The following is a 19,655-nucleotide window of genomic DNA, read 5'->3' on the forward strand; positions in this document are numbered from 1 at the left end:
CAGGCTTTGAATGATCGTACCAATCAACAGTTAAAAGAGTAAATGGGGGAAGCAAAAGATCATTTCAATTAAGAGTTAGAGATACTGAAAAAAAAAAAAAAACCAGAAATCCTTGAAATGAAGGAAACAATAAACCAAGTTAAAAACTCCATAGAAAGCATAACCGATAGGATAGAACACCTGGAAGACAGAACCTCAGACATTGAACACAAAATATTTAATCTTGAAAACAAAGTTGACCAAACAGAGAAGATGGTAAGAAAGCATGAACAGAATCTACAAGAATTATGGAATATCATGAAAAGGCCAAATTTAAGAATTATTGGGATTGAGGAAGGCACAGAGAAACAAACCAAAGGAATGAACAATCTAGTCAATGAAATAGTATCAGAAAATTTCCCAAATCTGAAGAATGAAATGGAAAATCAAGTCCAAGAGGCTTATAGGACTCCAAATATACAAAATTACAACAGATCCACACCAAGGCACATTATAATGAAAATACCTAACATACAAAATAAAGATAGAATCCTAAAGGCTGCAAGAGAAAAAAAAAATCAAATTACATTCAGGGGGAAACCAATTCGGATATCAGCAGATATTTCAATCCAGACCCTAAAAGCTAGAAGGGCCTGGAACAACATTTTTCAAGCTCTGAAAGAAAATGGACACCAACCAAGAATCTTATATCCAGCAAAACTTACCTTCAGATTTGATGACAAAATAAAATCCTTCCATGATAAACAAAAGCTAAAAGAATTTACAGAAAGAAAGCTGGCACTACAGAACATTCTCAGCAAAATATTCCATGAGGAAGAGATGAAAAACAATAATGTAAATCAGCAAAGGGAGGAACTACCCTAAAGGAATAGCCAAATAAAGGAGAATCCAAGTTGTGTTAAAAAACAAAAATGAGCCAAATGACCGGGAACACAAATCAAAACTCAAAAATAACCCTGAATGTTAATGGTCTGAACTCATCAATCAAAAGACATAGACAGGCAGATTGCATTAAAAAGAAAGATCAAACAATATGCTGTCTGCAAGAGACTCATCTCATAGAAAGAGATACCCACAGACTAAAGGTGAAAGGATGGGAAAAAGCATACCATGCACATGGACACAAAAAAAACCCGGAGTATCCATCCTCATATCCGATAATGTGGACTTCAAGTCAAAGTTAGAAGGGATAAAGAAGGACATTTCATACTGCTTAAGGGAAGCATAAATCAGCAAGACATAACAATCATAAATATCTATGCCCCAAATAGTGGCTCATCCATGTATATCAAACAAATCCTTCTCAATTCCAGGAATCAAATAGACCACAAAACAATAATACGAGGTGACTTTAACACACTTCTCTCACCACTGGACAGATCTTCCAAACAAAAATTGAACAAGGAAACCATAGATCTCAATAACACAATCAACAATTTAGACTTTACGGACATTTATAGAATATACCATCCAACAAAGAGCAAATACACTTGCTTCTCAGCAGCACATGGATCCTTCTCTAAAATAGACCATATATTATGCCACAAAGCTACTGTTAGCAAATACAAGAAGATAGAAATACTACCTTGTATTCTATCAGATCATAATGGATTGAAACTAGAAATAAATGACAGAATAAAAAACAGAAACTACTCCAACACCTGGAGATTAAATAATATGCTATTGAATGATGAATGGATAACAGAAGACATCGGGGGGAAATAAAAAAAATTCTTAGAGGTAAACAAAAACAAAGATACATCATATCAAAATCTCTGGGACACTATGAAAGCAATACTTAGAGGAAAATTTATTTCATGGAGCACATTCAATAAAAGAAGAAAAAGCAACAAATAAACGACCTAACACTATAGCTCAAAGCTCTGGAAAAAGAAGAACAGATCAACACCAAAAGTAGAAGAACACAGGAAATAGTTAAAATCAGAGCTGAAATCAATGAAATTGAAACAAAAGAAACAATCGAAAAAATTGACAAAATAAAAAGTTGGTTCTTTGAAAAAATAAACAAAATTGATAAACCCTTAGCCACACTAACAAAGAGAAGGAGAGAGAAAACCCAAATTACTAAAATTCAGAATGAATAAGGAAATATCACAAAAGACACGACTGAAATACAAAACATAATTAGAAGCTATTTTGAAAATCTATACTCCAACAAAATAGAAAATCTCGAAGACATCAACAGGTTTATAGAGACACATGAATTACCTAAACTGAACCAGGAGGACATACACAATTTAAATAGATCAATTTTAAGTAATGAAATAGAAGAGGTCATCAAACACCTACCAACAAAGAAAAGTCCAGGACCAGATGGGTTCTCAGCCAAGTTCTACAAACCTTTAAAGAAGAGCTCATTCCCATACTCCTCAAAGTATTCCATGAAATAGAAGAGGAGGGAACCCTCCCAAACTCATTCTATGAAGCCAATATCACCCTGATACCTAAACCAGACAGAGACACATCGAGGAAAGAAAATTTCAGACCAATATCCTTAATGAACATTGATGCAAAAATTCTCAACAAAATTTTAACAAATCGCAAACAAAAATAGATTAAAAAGATAGTGCACCATGATCAAGTGGGTTTCATCCCAGGGATGCAAGGTTGGTTCAACATGTGGAAATCAATAAATGTAATTCACCATATCAACAGACTTAAAGTCAAGAATCACATGATTATTGCGATAGACACAGAAAAAGCATTTAATAAAATACAGTGCCCTTTCATGCTCAAAACACTAGAAAAAATAGGGATAGTGGGAATATTCCTTAACATTGTAAAGGACATCTATGCTAAGCGCATAGCCAATATCATTCTAAATGGTGAAAAACTGAAAGCATTCCCCCTAAAACTGGAACAACGGAGGGATAACCTCTTTCACCACTTCTATTCAACATTGTCCTTGAAACTCTAGCCAGAGCAATGAGGCAGACTAAAGAAATTAAAGTGATACAAATAGGAAAAGAAGAACTCAAACTATCCCTATTTGCTGATGACATGATTATATATTTAGAGAAAGCGGGAAATTCCACCAGAAAACTTTCAGAACTCATAAGTGAATTCAGTAAAGTGGCAGGATATAAGATCAATGCTCATAAATCTAATGCATTTTTATACATAAGTGATGAATCTTCAGAAAGAGAAATTAGGAAAACTACCCCATTCACAATAGTTTCAAAAACAATAAAACACTTGGGAATCAATCTAACAAAAGAGGTGAAAGACCTCTACAATGAGAACTACAGAACACTAAAGAAAGAAATTAAAGAAAACCTTAGAAGATGGAAAGATCTCCCATGTTCTTGGATAGGCAGAATTAATATTGTCAAAATGGCCATACTACCAAAAGTGCTATACAGATTCAATGCAATTCCAATTAAAATCACAATGATGTACCTCACAGAAATAGAGCAAGCAATCATGAAATTCATCTGGAAAAATAAGAAACACAGAATAGTTAAGCAATCCTTAGCAGGAAGAGTGAAGCAGGGGGTATCACAATACCAGAACTTCAACTATACTACAAGGCAATAGTAACAAAAATGGCATGGTATTGGTACCAAATTAGACAGGTAGATCAGTGGTACAGAATAGAGGACACGGACACAAACCCAAATAAATACAATTTTCTCATACTAGACAAAGGTGCCAAAAACATGCAATGGAGAAAGGCATCCTGTTCAACAAATGGTGCTGGGAAAACTGGAAAAATATATGCAGCAGAATGAGAATAAACTCCTATCTCTCAACCTGCACAAAACTCAACTCAAAATGGATCAAGGACCTTAGAATCAGACCAGAGACCCTGCATCTTATAGAAGGAAAAAGTAGGTCCAAATCTTCAACATGTCGGCTTAGGATCAGACTTCCTTAACATGACTCCCATAGCACAAGAAATAAAAGCAAAAATCAATAACTGGGATAGATTCAAACTAAAAAGCTTTCTCTCAGCAAAGGAAACTATCGGCAACGCGAAGAGAGAGAGTGGGAGAAAATCTTTGCCACTCATCCTTCAGATAGAGCACTAATTTCCAGAATCTATAAAGAACTCAATCTTTACACCAAGAATACAAATAACCCAATCAACAAATGGGCTAAGGAAATGAACAGACACTTCACAGAAGAAGATCTACAAGCAATCAACAAACATATGGAAAAATGTTCAACATCTCTAGTAATAAAAGAAATGCAAATCAAAACTACCCTAAGATTCCATCTCACCCCAATTAGAATGGCAATTATCAAGAATATAAGCAACAATAGGTGTCGGCAAGGATGTGGGGAAAAAGGTACACTCATACATTGCTGGTGGGTATGCAAATTAGTGCAGCCACTCTGGAAAGCAGTGTGGAGATTCCTTAGAAAACTTGGAATGGAACTACCATTTGTCCCAGCTATCCCACTCCTTGGTCTATACCCAAAAGACTTAAAATCAGCATACTACAGAGATACAGCCACATTAATGTTCATAGCTGCTCAATTCACAATAGCCAGACTGTGGAACCAACCTAGATGTCCTTCAACCGATGAATGGATAAAGAAACTGTGGTATATATATACAATGGAATATTACTCAGCCATAAAGAATAATAAAATTATGGCATTTGCAGGTAAATGAATGAAATTGGAGAATATCATGCTAAGTGAGATAAGCCAATCTCAAAAAACCAAAGACAAATCTCACTGATAACCAGATGATGATACATAATGGGAGGAGGGAGGGAGGCAAGAATGGAGGAAAGAGGAACTGTATAGAGGGAAAAGAGGGGTGGGAGGGGTGGGGGGAAGGAAAAAGTAACAGAATGAATCAGACACTATTTCCATGTGTAAATGTATGATTACACAAATGGTTCGCCTCCACTTCATGTACAACCAGAGAAACAAGTTTTACCCCATTTGTTTACAATAAAAAAAAGGTAGAATTCAGCTGAGACTCCATCTGGTCCTGAACTTTTCTGTGTTGAAAGATTTTTTTATAACTGCTTCTTTTCCATTGCTAGTTATTAGTCTGTTTAAGTTTTCTATGTTCATATTTCATCCTATGTCCTGGTACATATGGGAAAATTTTGCTTTCAAAAGACCTTTAGGAGATGAGGACAAACTTATTTAAAGTGATTTTACTAACTATGAAACTATCAACAATTTAAAAGAGATCCTGAATTTCCATGTCTTCTCCATACACAGGATTTTGACTTTAATACCCAGCCTCTGGGTATAGTTTCTTGTGGGGTCAGTCAATAAAATAAAGCCATTAGTAGGACTCTCTGTCGCCATATCATGCATGACTTAATTCATTTTATGCACTTTCCACGTGCATGTTTACATGTTTACATGAAGTTTCTTCCTGACACAAATGTCATGAACTTCCCTCCACTGTAACAGAGAGTTAAATTCCCAGAAGTGGACCAAATGGAACTGAGGACTCTGAGACTTTTAGTTCCTCAGGCTCAGTGACGTGCAGTGCTCTCTGGTGTCTTTACTCCGTGCAGGTGGATGTGCATGCGGGTGTGCTGTGCAGATGTTTTTCTTTTGCTCCATTGCAGCTGCATTGGAGGCAGTAGTGTAGGCTTCTGTGGCCTTCAACAGAAAGAACTGGGGGCAATTAGACCAGACTCAGAAGACCAGAACTTGGATGTGATACTGGAGGTCTACAGACTCCTCCCTCAGGCATGCAAACCAGAGTTGATCTGCTAGCTGAAGTACAGTGGTAAAAGACAGGGAAGAGAGGCCTTTACCAAAGCACCTGTCCAAGAGAGAAAGTAAAACCCAAGACCAGCCAGTCTTGTCCTAGAGAGTCTTGTTCCAGGGAAGACTGAGTCAGGGAACTAAAAAGGTGTTCCAGGTCAGCATGATCAAAGATCAGAAAGGATCATTAGAAATGTGGGAAGTTCCCATCTCCCACAAGGAGATCCCCTCTTAGGAAGATGAGCCCTAAATACAGTGAGCTGGGGACAGATGGTAGTCTGTGTTTGTAGGGCTTATAGCACCCAATCTCCACGAAGTTACCTTCCATGAATATGACTCACAGGGATCAAGTAAAGACCCCTTGGTTCATGCTGGGAAGACTCTACAAAAGCAGGGAATGTGTGAAAGAATTTAACAAGATCTACCTTCTCGTTTGACATCAGTGGATTCACACTGGAATGCAGGTTAATGAATGAGTGCTAGAAAAGTGAGAAAGCCTTTTATGAAAGGTAAACTTTGTTTGGCCCATGAGAATTCACAAGGGGAAGAAGCCCTATAAACTCATTGAGTGTGAGAAGGTCTTCATCCATAGCTCTCGCCTCACATGCCACCACCAGGTTCATGCTGTAGAAAAGCCTTTGGGTACAGTGAATATGAAAATACCAACTGTCATTCTGTTTCTGTCCAGCATCCTATGACTCTTCGAGGGTAAAGCATGGGGTAAAGCCTCTTCACTACAACTGTTCCTAAACACCGCACATGAGCATTTATTGGAGAGACACCCTATAAACAAAGTGGATGTGGAAAGACCTTCACCTACCACTCTTTTGTTCCAACACAGTGTAGCCCATACATTAGGAAAGTCTTGTGAGTGTAACAAATGGGAGAAAATTTTTACTACCGCTGTTCCCTCACTCAACACATAAGGAGTCACACAGGAGAAAAGTCCTGTGAATGCAGGAAATGTAGAAATGCTTTTGTCCATGGTTCCATTTTTGTCCCACATAATAAAATCCACACTGGAGAAAATAACTTTGGGTGCAAACAATGCAGGAAAGTCTTTTGTGACAGCTTCTCTTTCCTTTGACACATAAGGAGGTATGCTGGGGAGAAGCACTGTAATGCAGGGGTTGTAGCAAAATCTTGACCTGCAGCTTATCCCTCACTCAGCATGGAAGAATTCATACTGGAGATAAACTCTATGAGGGTAAGCCATGTGGGAAGGTCCTTTGCAAGTGGACCTCAAACTAAACCTCAAAGATCTTATACTGGGGAAAGACTGGCCAAAACAAGTGAGGAAAATCTTTTGGCCACAGGAAATACCTTGCTCAGCAGCTCAGAATTCGTCCAGGAAAGGGACCTATTTGTTATTGTACACTTAAAGGTGTTATTGGCCACAGCTGTCTCTATGGGTTTTATCATTAAGTCACCTAAGGAATACTTTCTTTTTAAAGAACAAGAAGGGAGTAGGAGAAGAGAGGGGAAAAAGAAAAAGGAAAAAAGAACTGTATACACAGCTGTGTCACACTTGTCCAAAAGGCAAACCTATGAAAATGTAAATTTGATTCTTTATTTGGGGGAACGTCTGAAAAGTAAAGGGATTTACCCATTTATTTGTCCTTTATGTATTCCCTTCTGCCTGGAAACAGAATTGGACAGTTGAGGACAGCTCTGTAACGGTTTCTTGAAAGCATTCTTTGTTCCAAACTGAGTCTCTGCTCTTGAGGAGTATAAGTCTTTGTGAGAAAGATGAAAGCTTAAATCATAAATACTTGAAACTTGTCAAGAAATTAGATTATAAAAATACTGTCAAATAAAATTATTACTGTATTTCACACACAAATGATCACTTTCTAGTGCATTATTTAAGACTATACAACATTTTAATTTTTTAAAAAATCCTTTCACATGATTTTGAATATCCAGTATTCTCATTTTTTTCTTGATCTTGATATTCTTGTTGGTTTTGATTCATTTTCTCAAGGACATAAGGATGCTGGTACAGAAGTGTGACTTCCTCAGGTGACCTTCCATTCTTTCCTTGGTTTCTCCGTTTCTTTGGCCTTCTGTAAACATGCTTCTCCAAGATCATATCACTAGCATTCTGGAAGTTAATTAGGACAAAAGCAAGCAAAACACAGCTATATTTCATTAAAAATCTCAAGAAATTTTTTTTAAAAATTAATGAATAATATATTCAAATGTAAAACATTTATCCTAGAGAAATATTCTTAAAAATATGCAGGGATGTGTGTATGAAGAATAATCATTGCAAGTTGGTGTTTATATGTGAAATATTGAAAATAATATAAATGCCCATAGGTAAGAAATCAATTATGGTACATCTGTTCTATGAAGTACAGTGAAAAAAACTACAAAGTGTTGGGCATGCTGATATTAAAACATCTTTAATATACAGTGTTACACCAAAGGAAAAAAAAAAAAAACTTCAATCCAATATCCCTGATGAACATAGATGCAAAAATTCTCAATAAACTTCTGGCAAATCACATACAAAACACATTAAAAAGATAGTGCACCATGATCAAGTGGGATTCTTCCCAGGGATGCAGGGTTGGTTCAACATACAGAAATCAATAAACCTAATTCATCACATCAATAAACTTAAAGACAAGAATCATATGACCATCTCAATAGATGCAGAAAAAGCATTTGACAAAATATAGCACCACTTCATGTTCAAAACACTAGAAAAACTAAGGATAGTAGAAACATACCTCAACATTGTAAAAGTTATGTATGCTAAACCTACAGCCAAAATCATTATGAATGGAGAAGAATTGAAAGCATTTCCTCTAAGAATTGGAACAAGACAAGGATGCTCTTTCACTACTTATTCAACATCAATCTTGAAACTCTAGCCAGAGCAATTAGACAGAAGAAAGAAATTAAAGGGAGGCAAACAGGAAAAGAAGAACTCAAACTATCACTATTTGCCCATGACATGAGTCTATATTTAGAAGATACAAAAAATTCCACCAAAAACTTCTACAATGAATAAATGAATTCAGAAAGTAGCAGGATATAAAATTAACACCCATAAATCAAATGTGTTCCTATACTTCAGTGGATGAAGCCACTGAAAGAGAAATTAGGAAAACTATTCCATTCACAATAGCCTCAAAAAAAATAAAGTACTTGGGAATCAATCCAACAAAAAGGTGAAAACAATACAACACTAAAGAAAGAAATAGAAGAAGACCTTTGAAGATGGAAAGCTCTCCCATGTTCTTGAATAGGCAGCATTAATAGTCAAAATGGCCATACTACCAAAAGCACTATTACAGATTTAATGCAATTCCTATTAAAGTTCCAATGATGTTCTTCATCATAGACATAGAAAAAGGAATCATGAAATTCATTTGGAAAAATAAGAGAACCAGAATAACCAAAGCAATCCTTAGCAAGAAAAGTGAAGCAGGAGGCATCACAATACCAGACCTTAAATTATCCTACAAAGCTATAGTAACAAAAACAGCATGGTATTGGCACCAAAACAGACATGAAGACCAATGGTACAGAGAAGAAAACACAGAGACAAACCCACACAAATATAGTTATCTCATAATAGACAAAGGAGTCAAAAACATTCACTGAAGAAAAGATAGCCTCTTCAACAAATGGTGCTGGAAAAGCTGGAAATCCATACGTAGCAAAATGAAATTAAACCCCTATCTCTCACCCTGCACAGAACTCAACTCAAACTGGATCAAGGACTTAGGCACTAGAACAGAGACCCTTCATCTAACAGAAGAAAGAGTAGGCCCAAATCTCTACCATGTTGCCTTAGGAATTAACTTCCTTAACAAGACTCCTAAAGCACAAGAAGTAAAATCAAGAATCAATAAATGGGATGGTATCAAACTAAAAAACTTCTTCCCAGCAAAGGAAACAATCAATAACATGAAGAGAGAACCTACAGAATGGGAGAAAATCTTTGCCACCTGCACCTCAGATAGAACATTAATCTCCAGGATATATAAAGAATTCAAAAAACTTAACACCAAAAAAACAAATAACCCCATTAATAACTGGGTTAAGGAACTGAACAGACAATTCACAGAGGAATGAATACAGTTGATCAACAAATATATGATAAATGTTCAACATCACTAGTAAATAGAGAAATGCAAATCAAAACTACCCATCTCACTCCAGTCAGAATGGCAATTATCAAGAATACAAGCAACAATAAATGTTGGCAAGGATGCAGGGGAAAACGTTCACTCATACATTATTGGTGGGACTGCAAATTGGTGCAACCACTCTGGAAAGCAGTATGGAGATTCCTCAGAAAACTTGGAATGGAACCACCATTTGACCCAACTATCCTACTCATTGATTTATACCCAAAGGACCAAAGGACTTCAAATCAGCATACTACAGTGAAGCAGCCACATCAATGTTCATAGCAGCTCAATTCATAATAGCTAAACTATGAAATCAACCTAGGTGCCCTTCAAGAAATGCATGAATAAAGAAAATGTGTTATGTACTCACAATAAAATACTATATGGCAATTGCTGGTAAGTGAATGGAGCTGGAGAATAAATATCATACTGAGCAAAATGAGCCAATCCCAAAGAACTAAAGCCTGAATATTCACAATAAGGTGTGTGGTGGGGGGGGCGTCTAGGGAAGAATAGATGGTACTTTGGATTAGACAGAGGGGAGTGAAGGAAGGGGTAGGGGTATGGGGATAAGAAGATTGTAGAATGAATCTGACATTATCACCCTAGGTACATGTATGACTACGTGACCAGTGTGATTCCACATCATGTACAACCAAAAGAATGAGAAGTTATACTCCATTTATTTATGATGTGTCAAAATGTATTCTACTGCCATATATAACTAATTAGAACAAAATTTTTAAAAGATACATTGTTACATAGAAGATTAAATGAATTCTAGATTTGGAAGGATAAACTTAGAACTATTAATAGTGGCTGTCTATGCAGAATGGTGTGGACCAGGATTATACGGATATCATGGTTTAGATCTTGAATGTCCCCAAAGGCTCATATGTTGAAGGCTCAGTATCCAGTGGCAGCAACTTTCAGAGGCTGAGATTTGGGGAAGCAATTAGAATATGAGGACCTTGACTTTGTCAATGAATTCATCCATTAAGGAATTTATAGCTGAAAGTCCTATTGGGAGCTGATAGAAACTGAAGGAGGTGGAACCTATTTGGAGACAGTGGGTACTTGAGAGCAAGATCTTGGGGACTATATCTTATCCCTGGTCCCTTTCTTTTGCTTTTTTCTGACTACCATGAGGTTTACAGCTTTTCTCTGCCACACCTTCTGCCACAATGTTTCAGCTGACTATGAACTGAAACCTCTGAAACTATGAGTCAAAATAAATCTTTCCTCCTTTAGGTTGTTTTTCTTAGGTATTTTATCACAGTATTGGAAAGCAACTAATACAGGGAACTTTCAATTTTTACATCAGTATTGTTTACTTTTAAAATAAAGAGTATGTGTTATTATTGCACTAACTGATTAAAAAAATAAAGATGGAAACTTGGAATAAAAATGACTTCCATTATTTCTTTTATGAAGCCTAACTTTTAAAGGATTTTTTAAAAAAAATCCTGGTCTTATTATGTCTTTAAAAAATAACTGAGACCAAGGATCCAGAGATACTTGGTCACATTTAACAAATGATAAGGTAGATTAAAAATAATAAGCCAATGTATATGTAGACTAATACATGTAAAAAATGAGAGTTCAGCTTAGGCTACTCTTCAATGAATATTCATTTCCTTTAAAAGTTTACTAATTTATGAATGCCCTTTTGCAAGTGGTTAGGTTTTAAATGTCAGGTCTCTATCTCCTTGGAGTGGATCACAAGGAAAGCACTTTGAGTTCTCTGTTAACGTTGATGTATTTTGTGTTCGCATTCACACATGCACACACATGGAATTGCTGGCTACAGCTGATTTGCAGATGTTTGCTACTGAATGAATGTGGTCTAGTTATACTGGATCTACTTTCTGACTCCACAATGTATGTTAGGGTTCTGAATGAAGAGAAGCATAGCTGCTTTTTTCCAGTATATTCACACGAAGACATCAGCCTTATTTTCCAGTAAGGAACACAAGTTTGACATCTACAGATTACATCTTATAATTTGCCTGTGTTTTTCATAACAAACAAGGTGGATATTTGTTAACATCATTTCATTGGAAACCATATACAATCAGAGATACTTCCCCTATTTATAAATGAACAAGGAATAGGATTTTCACACAAGCAAACATATAATCCACAGTTAAAACAATATTTGGACATAAGTAGTAGTTTACCCAAACTATTCCAGTAGTGGTTTATCCAAAAGAGCTGTCCTGAACAAGATTGACTTTGTGAGTTTTTTGTCTCTACTTTAGCAAAAGAAGTTGGCAGTTATGTTTTGATGCAAGGATTCTGCCAGTTTGAGATTAATTCCTGTAAGTGAAATGTGAGCGAGAAGACTTCATTGGTTCAGGAGAATACAACTCCTTGAGAAGATCTCTTCCCTGTAAACAACTGGCTTCATTTGCCCTGGGAAAGATGAATATAAGATCTTTCGTGTTTCCTATAAATCGTAGAAAGAAGGTGGTCACCCTAATAAATAGGGACAGTAATTCTACATTGGAGGTGATGGGTTGGTTGATGTGACCCACTGCTTCTTGAGAGGTTATGGCTGTCACTCAAAAGAGTCATAATTTAAGAGGCCCCAAGTGGTGTTTCCCTGTGACTATGCAATGACCTAAATTCATCAGAGTGCCCTCATAGTAGAAAAATATCCATGGCATTTTGCAATGCAAAATTCAGTGAGAGCACACATAGCAGTGAAGAAGTAACTGACCCAATTTTATTTCCTCTGGATCTGGCATTTTAAAGGGGATCCAACCACTTTGGAGTAAGAACCCAGTGTGCTTACATAATTCCACCCAGGGCATGGAACTGTCTGAAGAAGATGCTGAACTTCATAATAACAAGGCATGAAGGACACGTGTGGGCTCATGTAGAAAATTCCAGGTTTGTGCAGTATTTCATTTCAGCTACAGGTGAAGAGGTGGTTTCTTAAAGCTAAAAAAGAAAAAAAATCAGCATTTTTGGATACAATCTTTAGATATTACATTGACTTGTTAAATATTTTTCAATGAAGGAATATATATATGTCCATCCTTTAATTTCCATTACTGCTATTGAGAAGACAGTTATCAGTTTATTCTCATTCCTTTACAAATAATTTTTATTTTCTCTATAGTTTCTTTCAAGATCTGTTTATCAATATGATGTATCTAGGTGTGGGCTTGTAATTTAATCTTCCTGGTATTCATAAAGATTTCTGAATGTGAGGATTCCTTTATTTCTTCCATTCTAGAAATTTTTCATCCATTATAACTTCAGATATACAACTCTCCTGTTAACTCTGTTTATACAGAGCTCAGTGGTTGCTCTGAAGGCCTTTAGGAACATTAGGTAACTGACTAGAGAATGGTCAACCAGGAGTTATGATCAAAAATACTAGTTAACTTAATGTAACTTCTATACATCTATAGATATATATTATACCTCTTCACTTGATCTTCCTCTCAACTTACCTGCCATATTTTCCATCTTTGCTCCTCCATGCACCAGAGTAATTCCATCATAACTATCTTCCAATTCATTAACTCTTTCTTCACCTTCTATGACTGAGACTTTAAAATGGCAGTGGTTGTATTTTTCATTTGTAAAAGCTCTAATTGGTTCTTTGATTAAATCTGCCATCTAATTCCTTAGACTTCTTTTATTTTATATTTTGTATTCAATTTTCCTAGTATCTAAAGTTTTTGCAGATCCTATTCTGCTGCTTGTTACTTTTTATTTCTTTCTATGACCCCTTATTTCCTCATTTACTTCCTGATTTTTTTCCATTTTGTGCTCATGTCAATTGGAATTAAATCCTAGAAATTCTTTGAGTCCTGGAAATTCTTTGAGTCCTAGAAATATGACTTCTATATCCTAGAAATTCTTTGAGTCCCGCCTTGAGGGAAGATTTGTGTTTGCTCCTATATGGCACCCAGAGGCACTGCACAACCCAGAATATTTTCAATTCTCAGCTTGGGATTTCTCAGCTCATATTAGTCATGGGAGCTCTAGCCTTAAATCCAATGAGAGCAACTCACTATTAAGAATTTCTCAGGAGAAAAATTATCCTTCCCAGCATTCCAAAGGTAAGACAATTGTATTCCCTGGACTTCCTTTGAGAGGCACTTTTTTTTCCCCCTATTTTCTTTCTTCACCCAGATGTCACCTTTTAGGAACTCCAACTTTGGAGAGGTACCTTGATCCTATTTCCTACCTTGCTCAAAACCTGAGATTTGTCTCCTTCCTGCCAAATATGGCTTTCTTTGAATTTGTGCCTTTCTTGTCATTTTTGGCCTCTAAGAATTTTTCTTTCTTGCCAATAAAACTATACATTTTTTTTCAATCTTGCTTTCTTTTTAAGTGCTTTGCACCAGAAGGATTTTTTGAATATCTAATATTCATATTGCTAGAAACAGAACTTCTATTTTTCATTTAGTTAGCATATCAAGTTTCCCTAGCCTTTTGAAATAAACCAAACACTAAATTTTAACAGGAATGAATTGACAGACATAGTGTGGCCACCTTTTTATTTTGAAAAATAACAATTACCCTGAAATAAGCAAAACAAAAACAAAACTACCTCCCACTGTCACCAGTATCATTCCATAATGGAAAGTGGGGAAGACATAAAAGAACTTAAATTTACCTTACTCTGCATTTTGCTGAGATTGGTGACAACTTTACCATATACCATCATTGGCCCATGGACTGATATTTGGGACCCACTAAGCAAGATCATATGCCATGAAAGGCAGTCAATCTATCTGAAAGTATACTTCAATATAAAATCTATTAACCAAAGATTCTAACCACCAACATCAAGCCAATGTGAACCAGGATGTAGCCATGAAATCTGTGTACAATTAAGAAAATCACTTTCAATCTATAGAAGAAAGTATGGTATGTGAAGTCCAAGTGCTGAATCCCACCTCCACTTGGGAAAATCACTTAACCTCTTAGCCTCAATTTCTTCATCTGTAAAAACAATACATCGCTGATATGAACATTTTGGGAACTAATGGGAGAAGCATTCATCGGGATTATTAACTTCTCTATTATTCCCCTCCATGGATGAGGGGGACTCCCAAAAGGAGTAAGCTCCAAACTCCACACAACAGGACTTTCTTGTGTATTCAGTTGATTCCTTACATCCTTATCATGGAGGAAGAAGTTTTGGCCAGCTAAGGATTTCAGGAGAATAAAATTTGCTGGCAAGAGAGATCACCCCACCAAAATTTAAACTTCGCAGAAGCTGGGGCTTTGCTCACGACTTTATGCCCAGTACCTATAGCAGTGCTTAACATATTATAGGTATTCAATAAACAAATGAGGAATAAGAAAACAAGCCAGAGTCCTTGAACAAATTGAGTCAAAATAAAATGATAACTAAATTACCAGCAGGAGCAGAAACCCTTTGTTTCACATCACAGTCTTCTCTTTAGTCCATTCTCCCTCTCCTCCTCCCCACCTATCCACCATGCAGTCTTCTCCAACAAGCGCTGCACAGTCCCTGAGGCAGAACCTGGCTTTGGGAGGAAACTGGCAGAATTGAATTCAATATGCAGACCCATCTTTTCAGTGTCCTTGCAATCTGTGCACAAGTCTGTCATGCAGTAACTGCTTGCACAGAGCACAGTGGTGGCTCTGAAGGCCTTCAGGAGCATCAGGACACTGGCCAGAGGATGGTCAGTCAGGAGCTATGACCAACATACTAGTTAACATTCATTGAGCCTTCTCATTAGACCAGGCTCTATACTGATGATTTTATATGTATCATCTCACTTAATTCTCAGCAAAATCTATCTAGGTGGGTACTATTATCATCTCCATATACTCGAGGTGAATTTGTGGCTTGGAAAGGTGAAATACCTTGTCAGACAGATAAAACACTGCAAAAAAATCTATGCTCTTAAAAGACCATGGCACTATGAAAATACAGATTTTAAACCACTCCAAAGCTTTGGCATGTGTTATATGTAAGCATATCCATATTGTGATGTAAATTTTCTTTTTTAAAAAAATCTATTCACTTTGATTTTCTTATACTAGGATATAAGTTGAAAAGATAAATATGAAAAAAGAAAATCAAGTCTAAAAGTGAAAATAGAATTTGGAGTGACTGGAGTGGAGAGAATGAACAAAACTGCCTCATGGCGCGGAGTCTTCTGCCCCCTCCCAGTATCACAGTCCTGTTCTTTCTCCTCTCCGCCACCCCCTCTGGTGTATAACCCTTTCTCACCTCGGCTACTACTGCAAAGGCTGCCTAACTGGTCTCCCCGCACCCACTTCTGCCCATCCCCATTCACACCACCCCATCCTCTCAATTCTTCAAGAAAGAAATAAAGTATGGGCTGCTCTAAAAATTGCCAGAGCAATTTTTAAGCACTGATCTCATTATGTCCATCCTCCTGCCTAAAACCCTTTCTAAAGTTTCTCTTTATACTTAGGATAAAGGCTAAAGTCTATAATGGGGCCATTCAGGCCCTTCCTGTTCAGCCCCTACTCACCCTCCAGCCACGCTGCCTCTTGTAACTTCTACTTCAGCCACAGGGCTTGTGCATATACTGTTCCCTCTGCTTTTCCTTCCATCTTCACCTGCAGGAGTCTCACTCTCTTGCAAGCTGCTTGCCATTATCTCACCTAGGCAGAGCACATGTGTGCCTTCTACATGACGGGGCTCAGCAGACATGTTTAAGTGGGTAAATAAAGGAATAATTCCATAGCGGTTGACATACCACGTCTGGTTGTAGTTCTTATGCTCCTGAATAATGACGCTGGAATTCTTCCATCTCTGCCTCTGCCACATTGGCTCATGATCTGGTCAGACCTGGGCCTGCAGGTGGTCTCGTGACCCAATCTCATAAGGGAAGAGAAAGGCGAAGTCTACTTCAGAAGGAAAACTGCCCATCAAGGCAATTATATTAAGTGATTTGTATCTCAGGAAATATCAAGGCCAAAATCAACATAACACCAGAAAGACCTAGGTGGTGTGCTCTTGCCCTCCTATTTAATTCAGCAATGGGCCAGCATCATGACTTCTACCAGAATTAATTGTAATAAATAGGTGGCCATTCCTGTGCTCCTACTCTTGGAAGCTGAGCTCTCTTGGTTGCCTGGCTTTTCCCATCATATCATCATCAATTCCATTACTGTCTTTCTCCAGCTCCTACAAACTCTGAAGAACTGCCCACGTTCCCAACCCTACAGGACCAGTAAGATCCAATATTCCACCCAGATCCCTAATCCTACTAGTTGAAAGAGTAAGAGTCAGTTATGTTCTTTGGGTTTCACCTCTAGCAGTAGCACCTCATTAGACTCAAGAAGGGGTATGGGTGACAGATAATGTGATTGACTTCCTCCAGACTTATTCTGACCTCCTCCTAGTGTGCATTCCTGTGCTATAAAGACCAGAAAGCCCAATTTGCCCATTTGCCAGACTCCCTTGCAGCTTGGATTCCAGAAAGACTCCCAATACACAAGAAAGAGACTTGAACTGTTAACTCAGAACTAAATCAAGGGAGGAGGGACATAGAGAGGGAGGGACATTGGTTTGCTGACATGGACTGAGACAGAAGCACCAGTTTGTGCAGCAGGAACTTCCATCAGTCCCCTGTGACTTCCTATGGCCGAAGTGCTACATTCCTGATTCTGTCTGAGGCTATATGACTTTGGAAGCTGGGAATTCTTGGAAGCACAATCCTAGAGACAGACCTTTCAACCCCTCATATAATTTCATAGTTACTTCTTATCTGGCAATATCTCCTGTTCTGCTTACATTAGCTAGAGTGGTTTCTGTAGTTTGAAGATGAATCCACCAATACAAACTCCAAGTCAGTGGTAAGCCTCTGGGGCATAAGGCATAGCCTTACTCAGGCTACCTGGAAGTCTTGTTCCAGTTCAAAACCATTTCTTAATTGTGAGCATTAGTTCCTGGGTTGTTCCCTTAAGACACCAGGCCACACAGCAAACTGATGTCCAGCCTTTAGCAACAGCAGACTGATGGATCACTCCCAGGAAGAATGAGTCCTCTCACCCAGAAGCCAGGACTGCTTTTGCTGCTCTGATTGCCTTTTTTGCTTTCCCTATTTACTGACTTTGTACTTTCTCTCTCATTGTTCCCTTGAGTCAGTTTATGGTTCTCTCAAGAAACACCTCCTTATCCTTACTTCTTGGGCCATGAAATAAAGTTTTAAGCTGCTTTTTAACCAATCACATCAAATGTAAATAATGCCCGCTCCCCCTGCTGCATGCTACACAGTACTGTGTACACATTGCAATGTATTTTTTCACATTGTGCTTTCACTACCTGTTTGCTTCCTGTAACTCCCGTTAGACTGTCTAACATGAGGTCAGGGCCTGTTTTATGGAGTATTGACTTCCTAGTGCTTGGCGTATAATAGGTGCTCGATAGATCTAGAATGGTAAGGTAGACATAAATGTATGATGTAAATGCAGTTTTTCTTGCTAAATCCGAAGAGTATTTTTGTAGGTCCTGTGACTACATTTTCAGCCAACCTGCAACAGGGAGAGCAAGAATTGCCAAAAGTTTACTGCTTGGACAAGTAGATTGTTCTGCAATTGATAAATCACATAAAAATTGCAATGATCCCATGCTTTCTCTGGGTAATGTCAAAATTATACAAAGGGAAATTATTGCATAATCTTTCTAAAGCTCTTTCCCCAGTTATGATTTCTTGGGCTTAGAATTGAATATATTTCAATATTACCTATTAAGGCATAATTATAGTGAGATTTCTAAAATCCTAAATAAAATCTTTGACCAAAGTCCTTGGCAGCTCCTTCTCTTGAAGATTGGCATTCACAGATCTCCAGTTATACCCATGTTCCTGCTCATAGCAAGCAACACATAAATGAATAGCAAATGGTGTCAGAAAAACAATCCTGAACACCTGTGTGTGTTTGTTTGCTTTTGGCATTTCATTCAACTGCTAGCTATAAATTAATTATCCCAGTCAAAATTAATTTATCGCTCCTCTGTTGCCCAATTGTACTTTATTCTGCAATTATATCACCTAGCACATTTCCCCCTGTACAGCAAAACTATTGTTTGCACAGAACTTTACAGTTTATAAAGCCCTTACATGTATTTAGATCTTCTGAGTCTCACTGTGGTCCTGTGCTTTGGACAGAACAGAAATCCCAAATTCTGGGAAGGTAAAAATCTCAGCTTCAGTAGGTAACTAACAAATGCAGAGTTAGACCTGGGCTCAGGACTTTATGTTCAAAGTTATTATGTTTTGCACTCCAACTTCATGAAGCAGGAAATAAGTTCCTCATGGAGAGTCACCATCCAGGTTCCTTTTTGGAGACTCTAACAAATCTAGTAGTAAAAAGACATGTTTAGTTTTGTTTAATTTTTTTATTTTATTTTATTTTATTTTTTTGTGGCTCACTTATTCATATTCTACAGAATTGAGTTATCCCCAAATGTTGGTTTGGGCACTGCTACTGCTACTATTTATTCAAAAACAGGTAGAAAATCATCACTGCCATTCAGCTGAGGGATCTGGATGGTTAGTTAACTTCACTTACTAGTTAACTGGTTCTTTCACTCCCAGATCAAAACACTTGTATTCAAATTTATGCAAGAGTGATATTATAGGGGAGATCCAAGATGGCGGACTAGAGGGAGGCTGCGTTCCTTGTCACTCCGTAACAACAGTTTCAAGCAGAGGATATCTGTTTCTTGGTGAGGCAGTTTTTGCTACTTATCAATCGCCTGCCATTTACCCCATTTGTCTGCTGTGATCACCTGCAGTCTGCCAGCATATCGACGCCTTT

Source organism: Sciurus carolinensis, chromosome 9, assembly GCF_902686445.1.
Source record: "Sciurus carolinensis chromosome 9, mSciCar1.2, whole genome shotgun sequence".
In the NCBI taxonomy this organism is placed as follows: domain Eukaryota; kingdom Metazoa; phylum Chordata; class Mammalia; order Rodentia; family Sciuridae; genus Sciurus; species Sciurus carolinensis.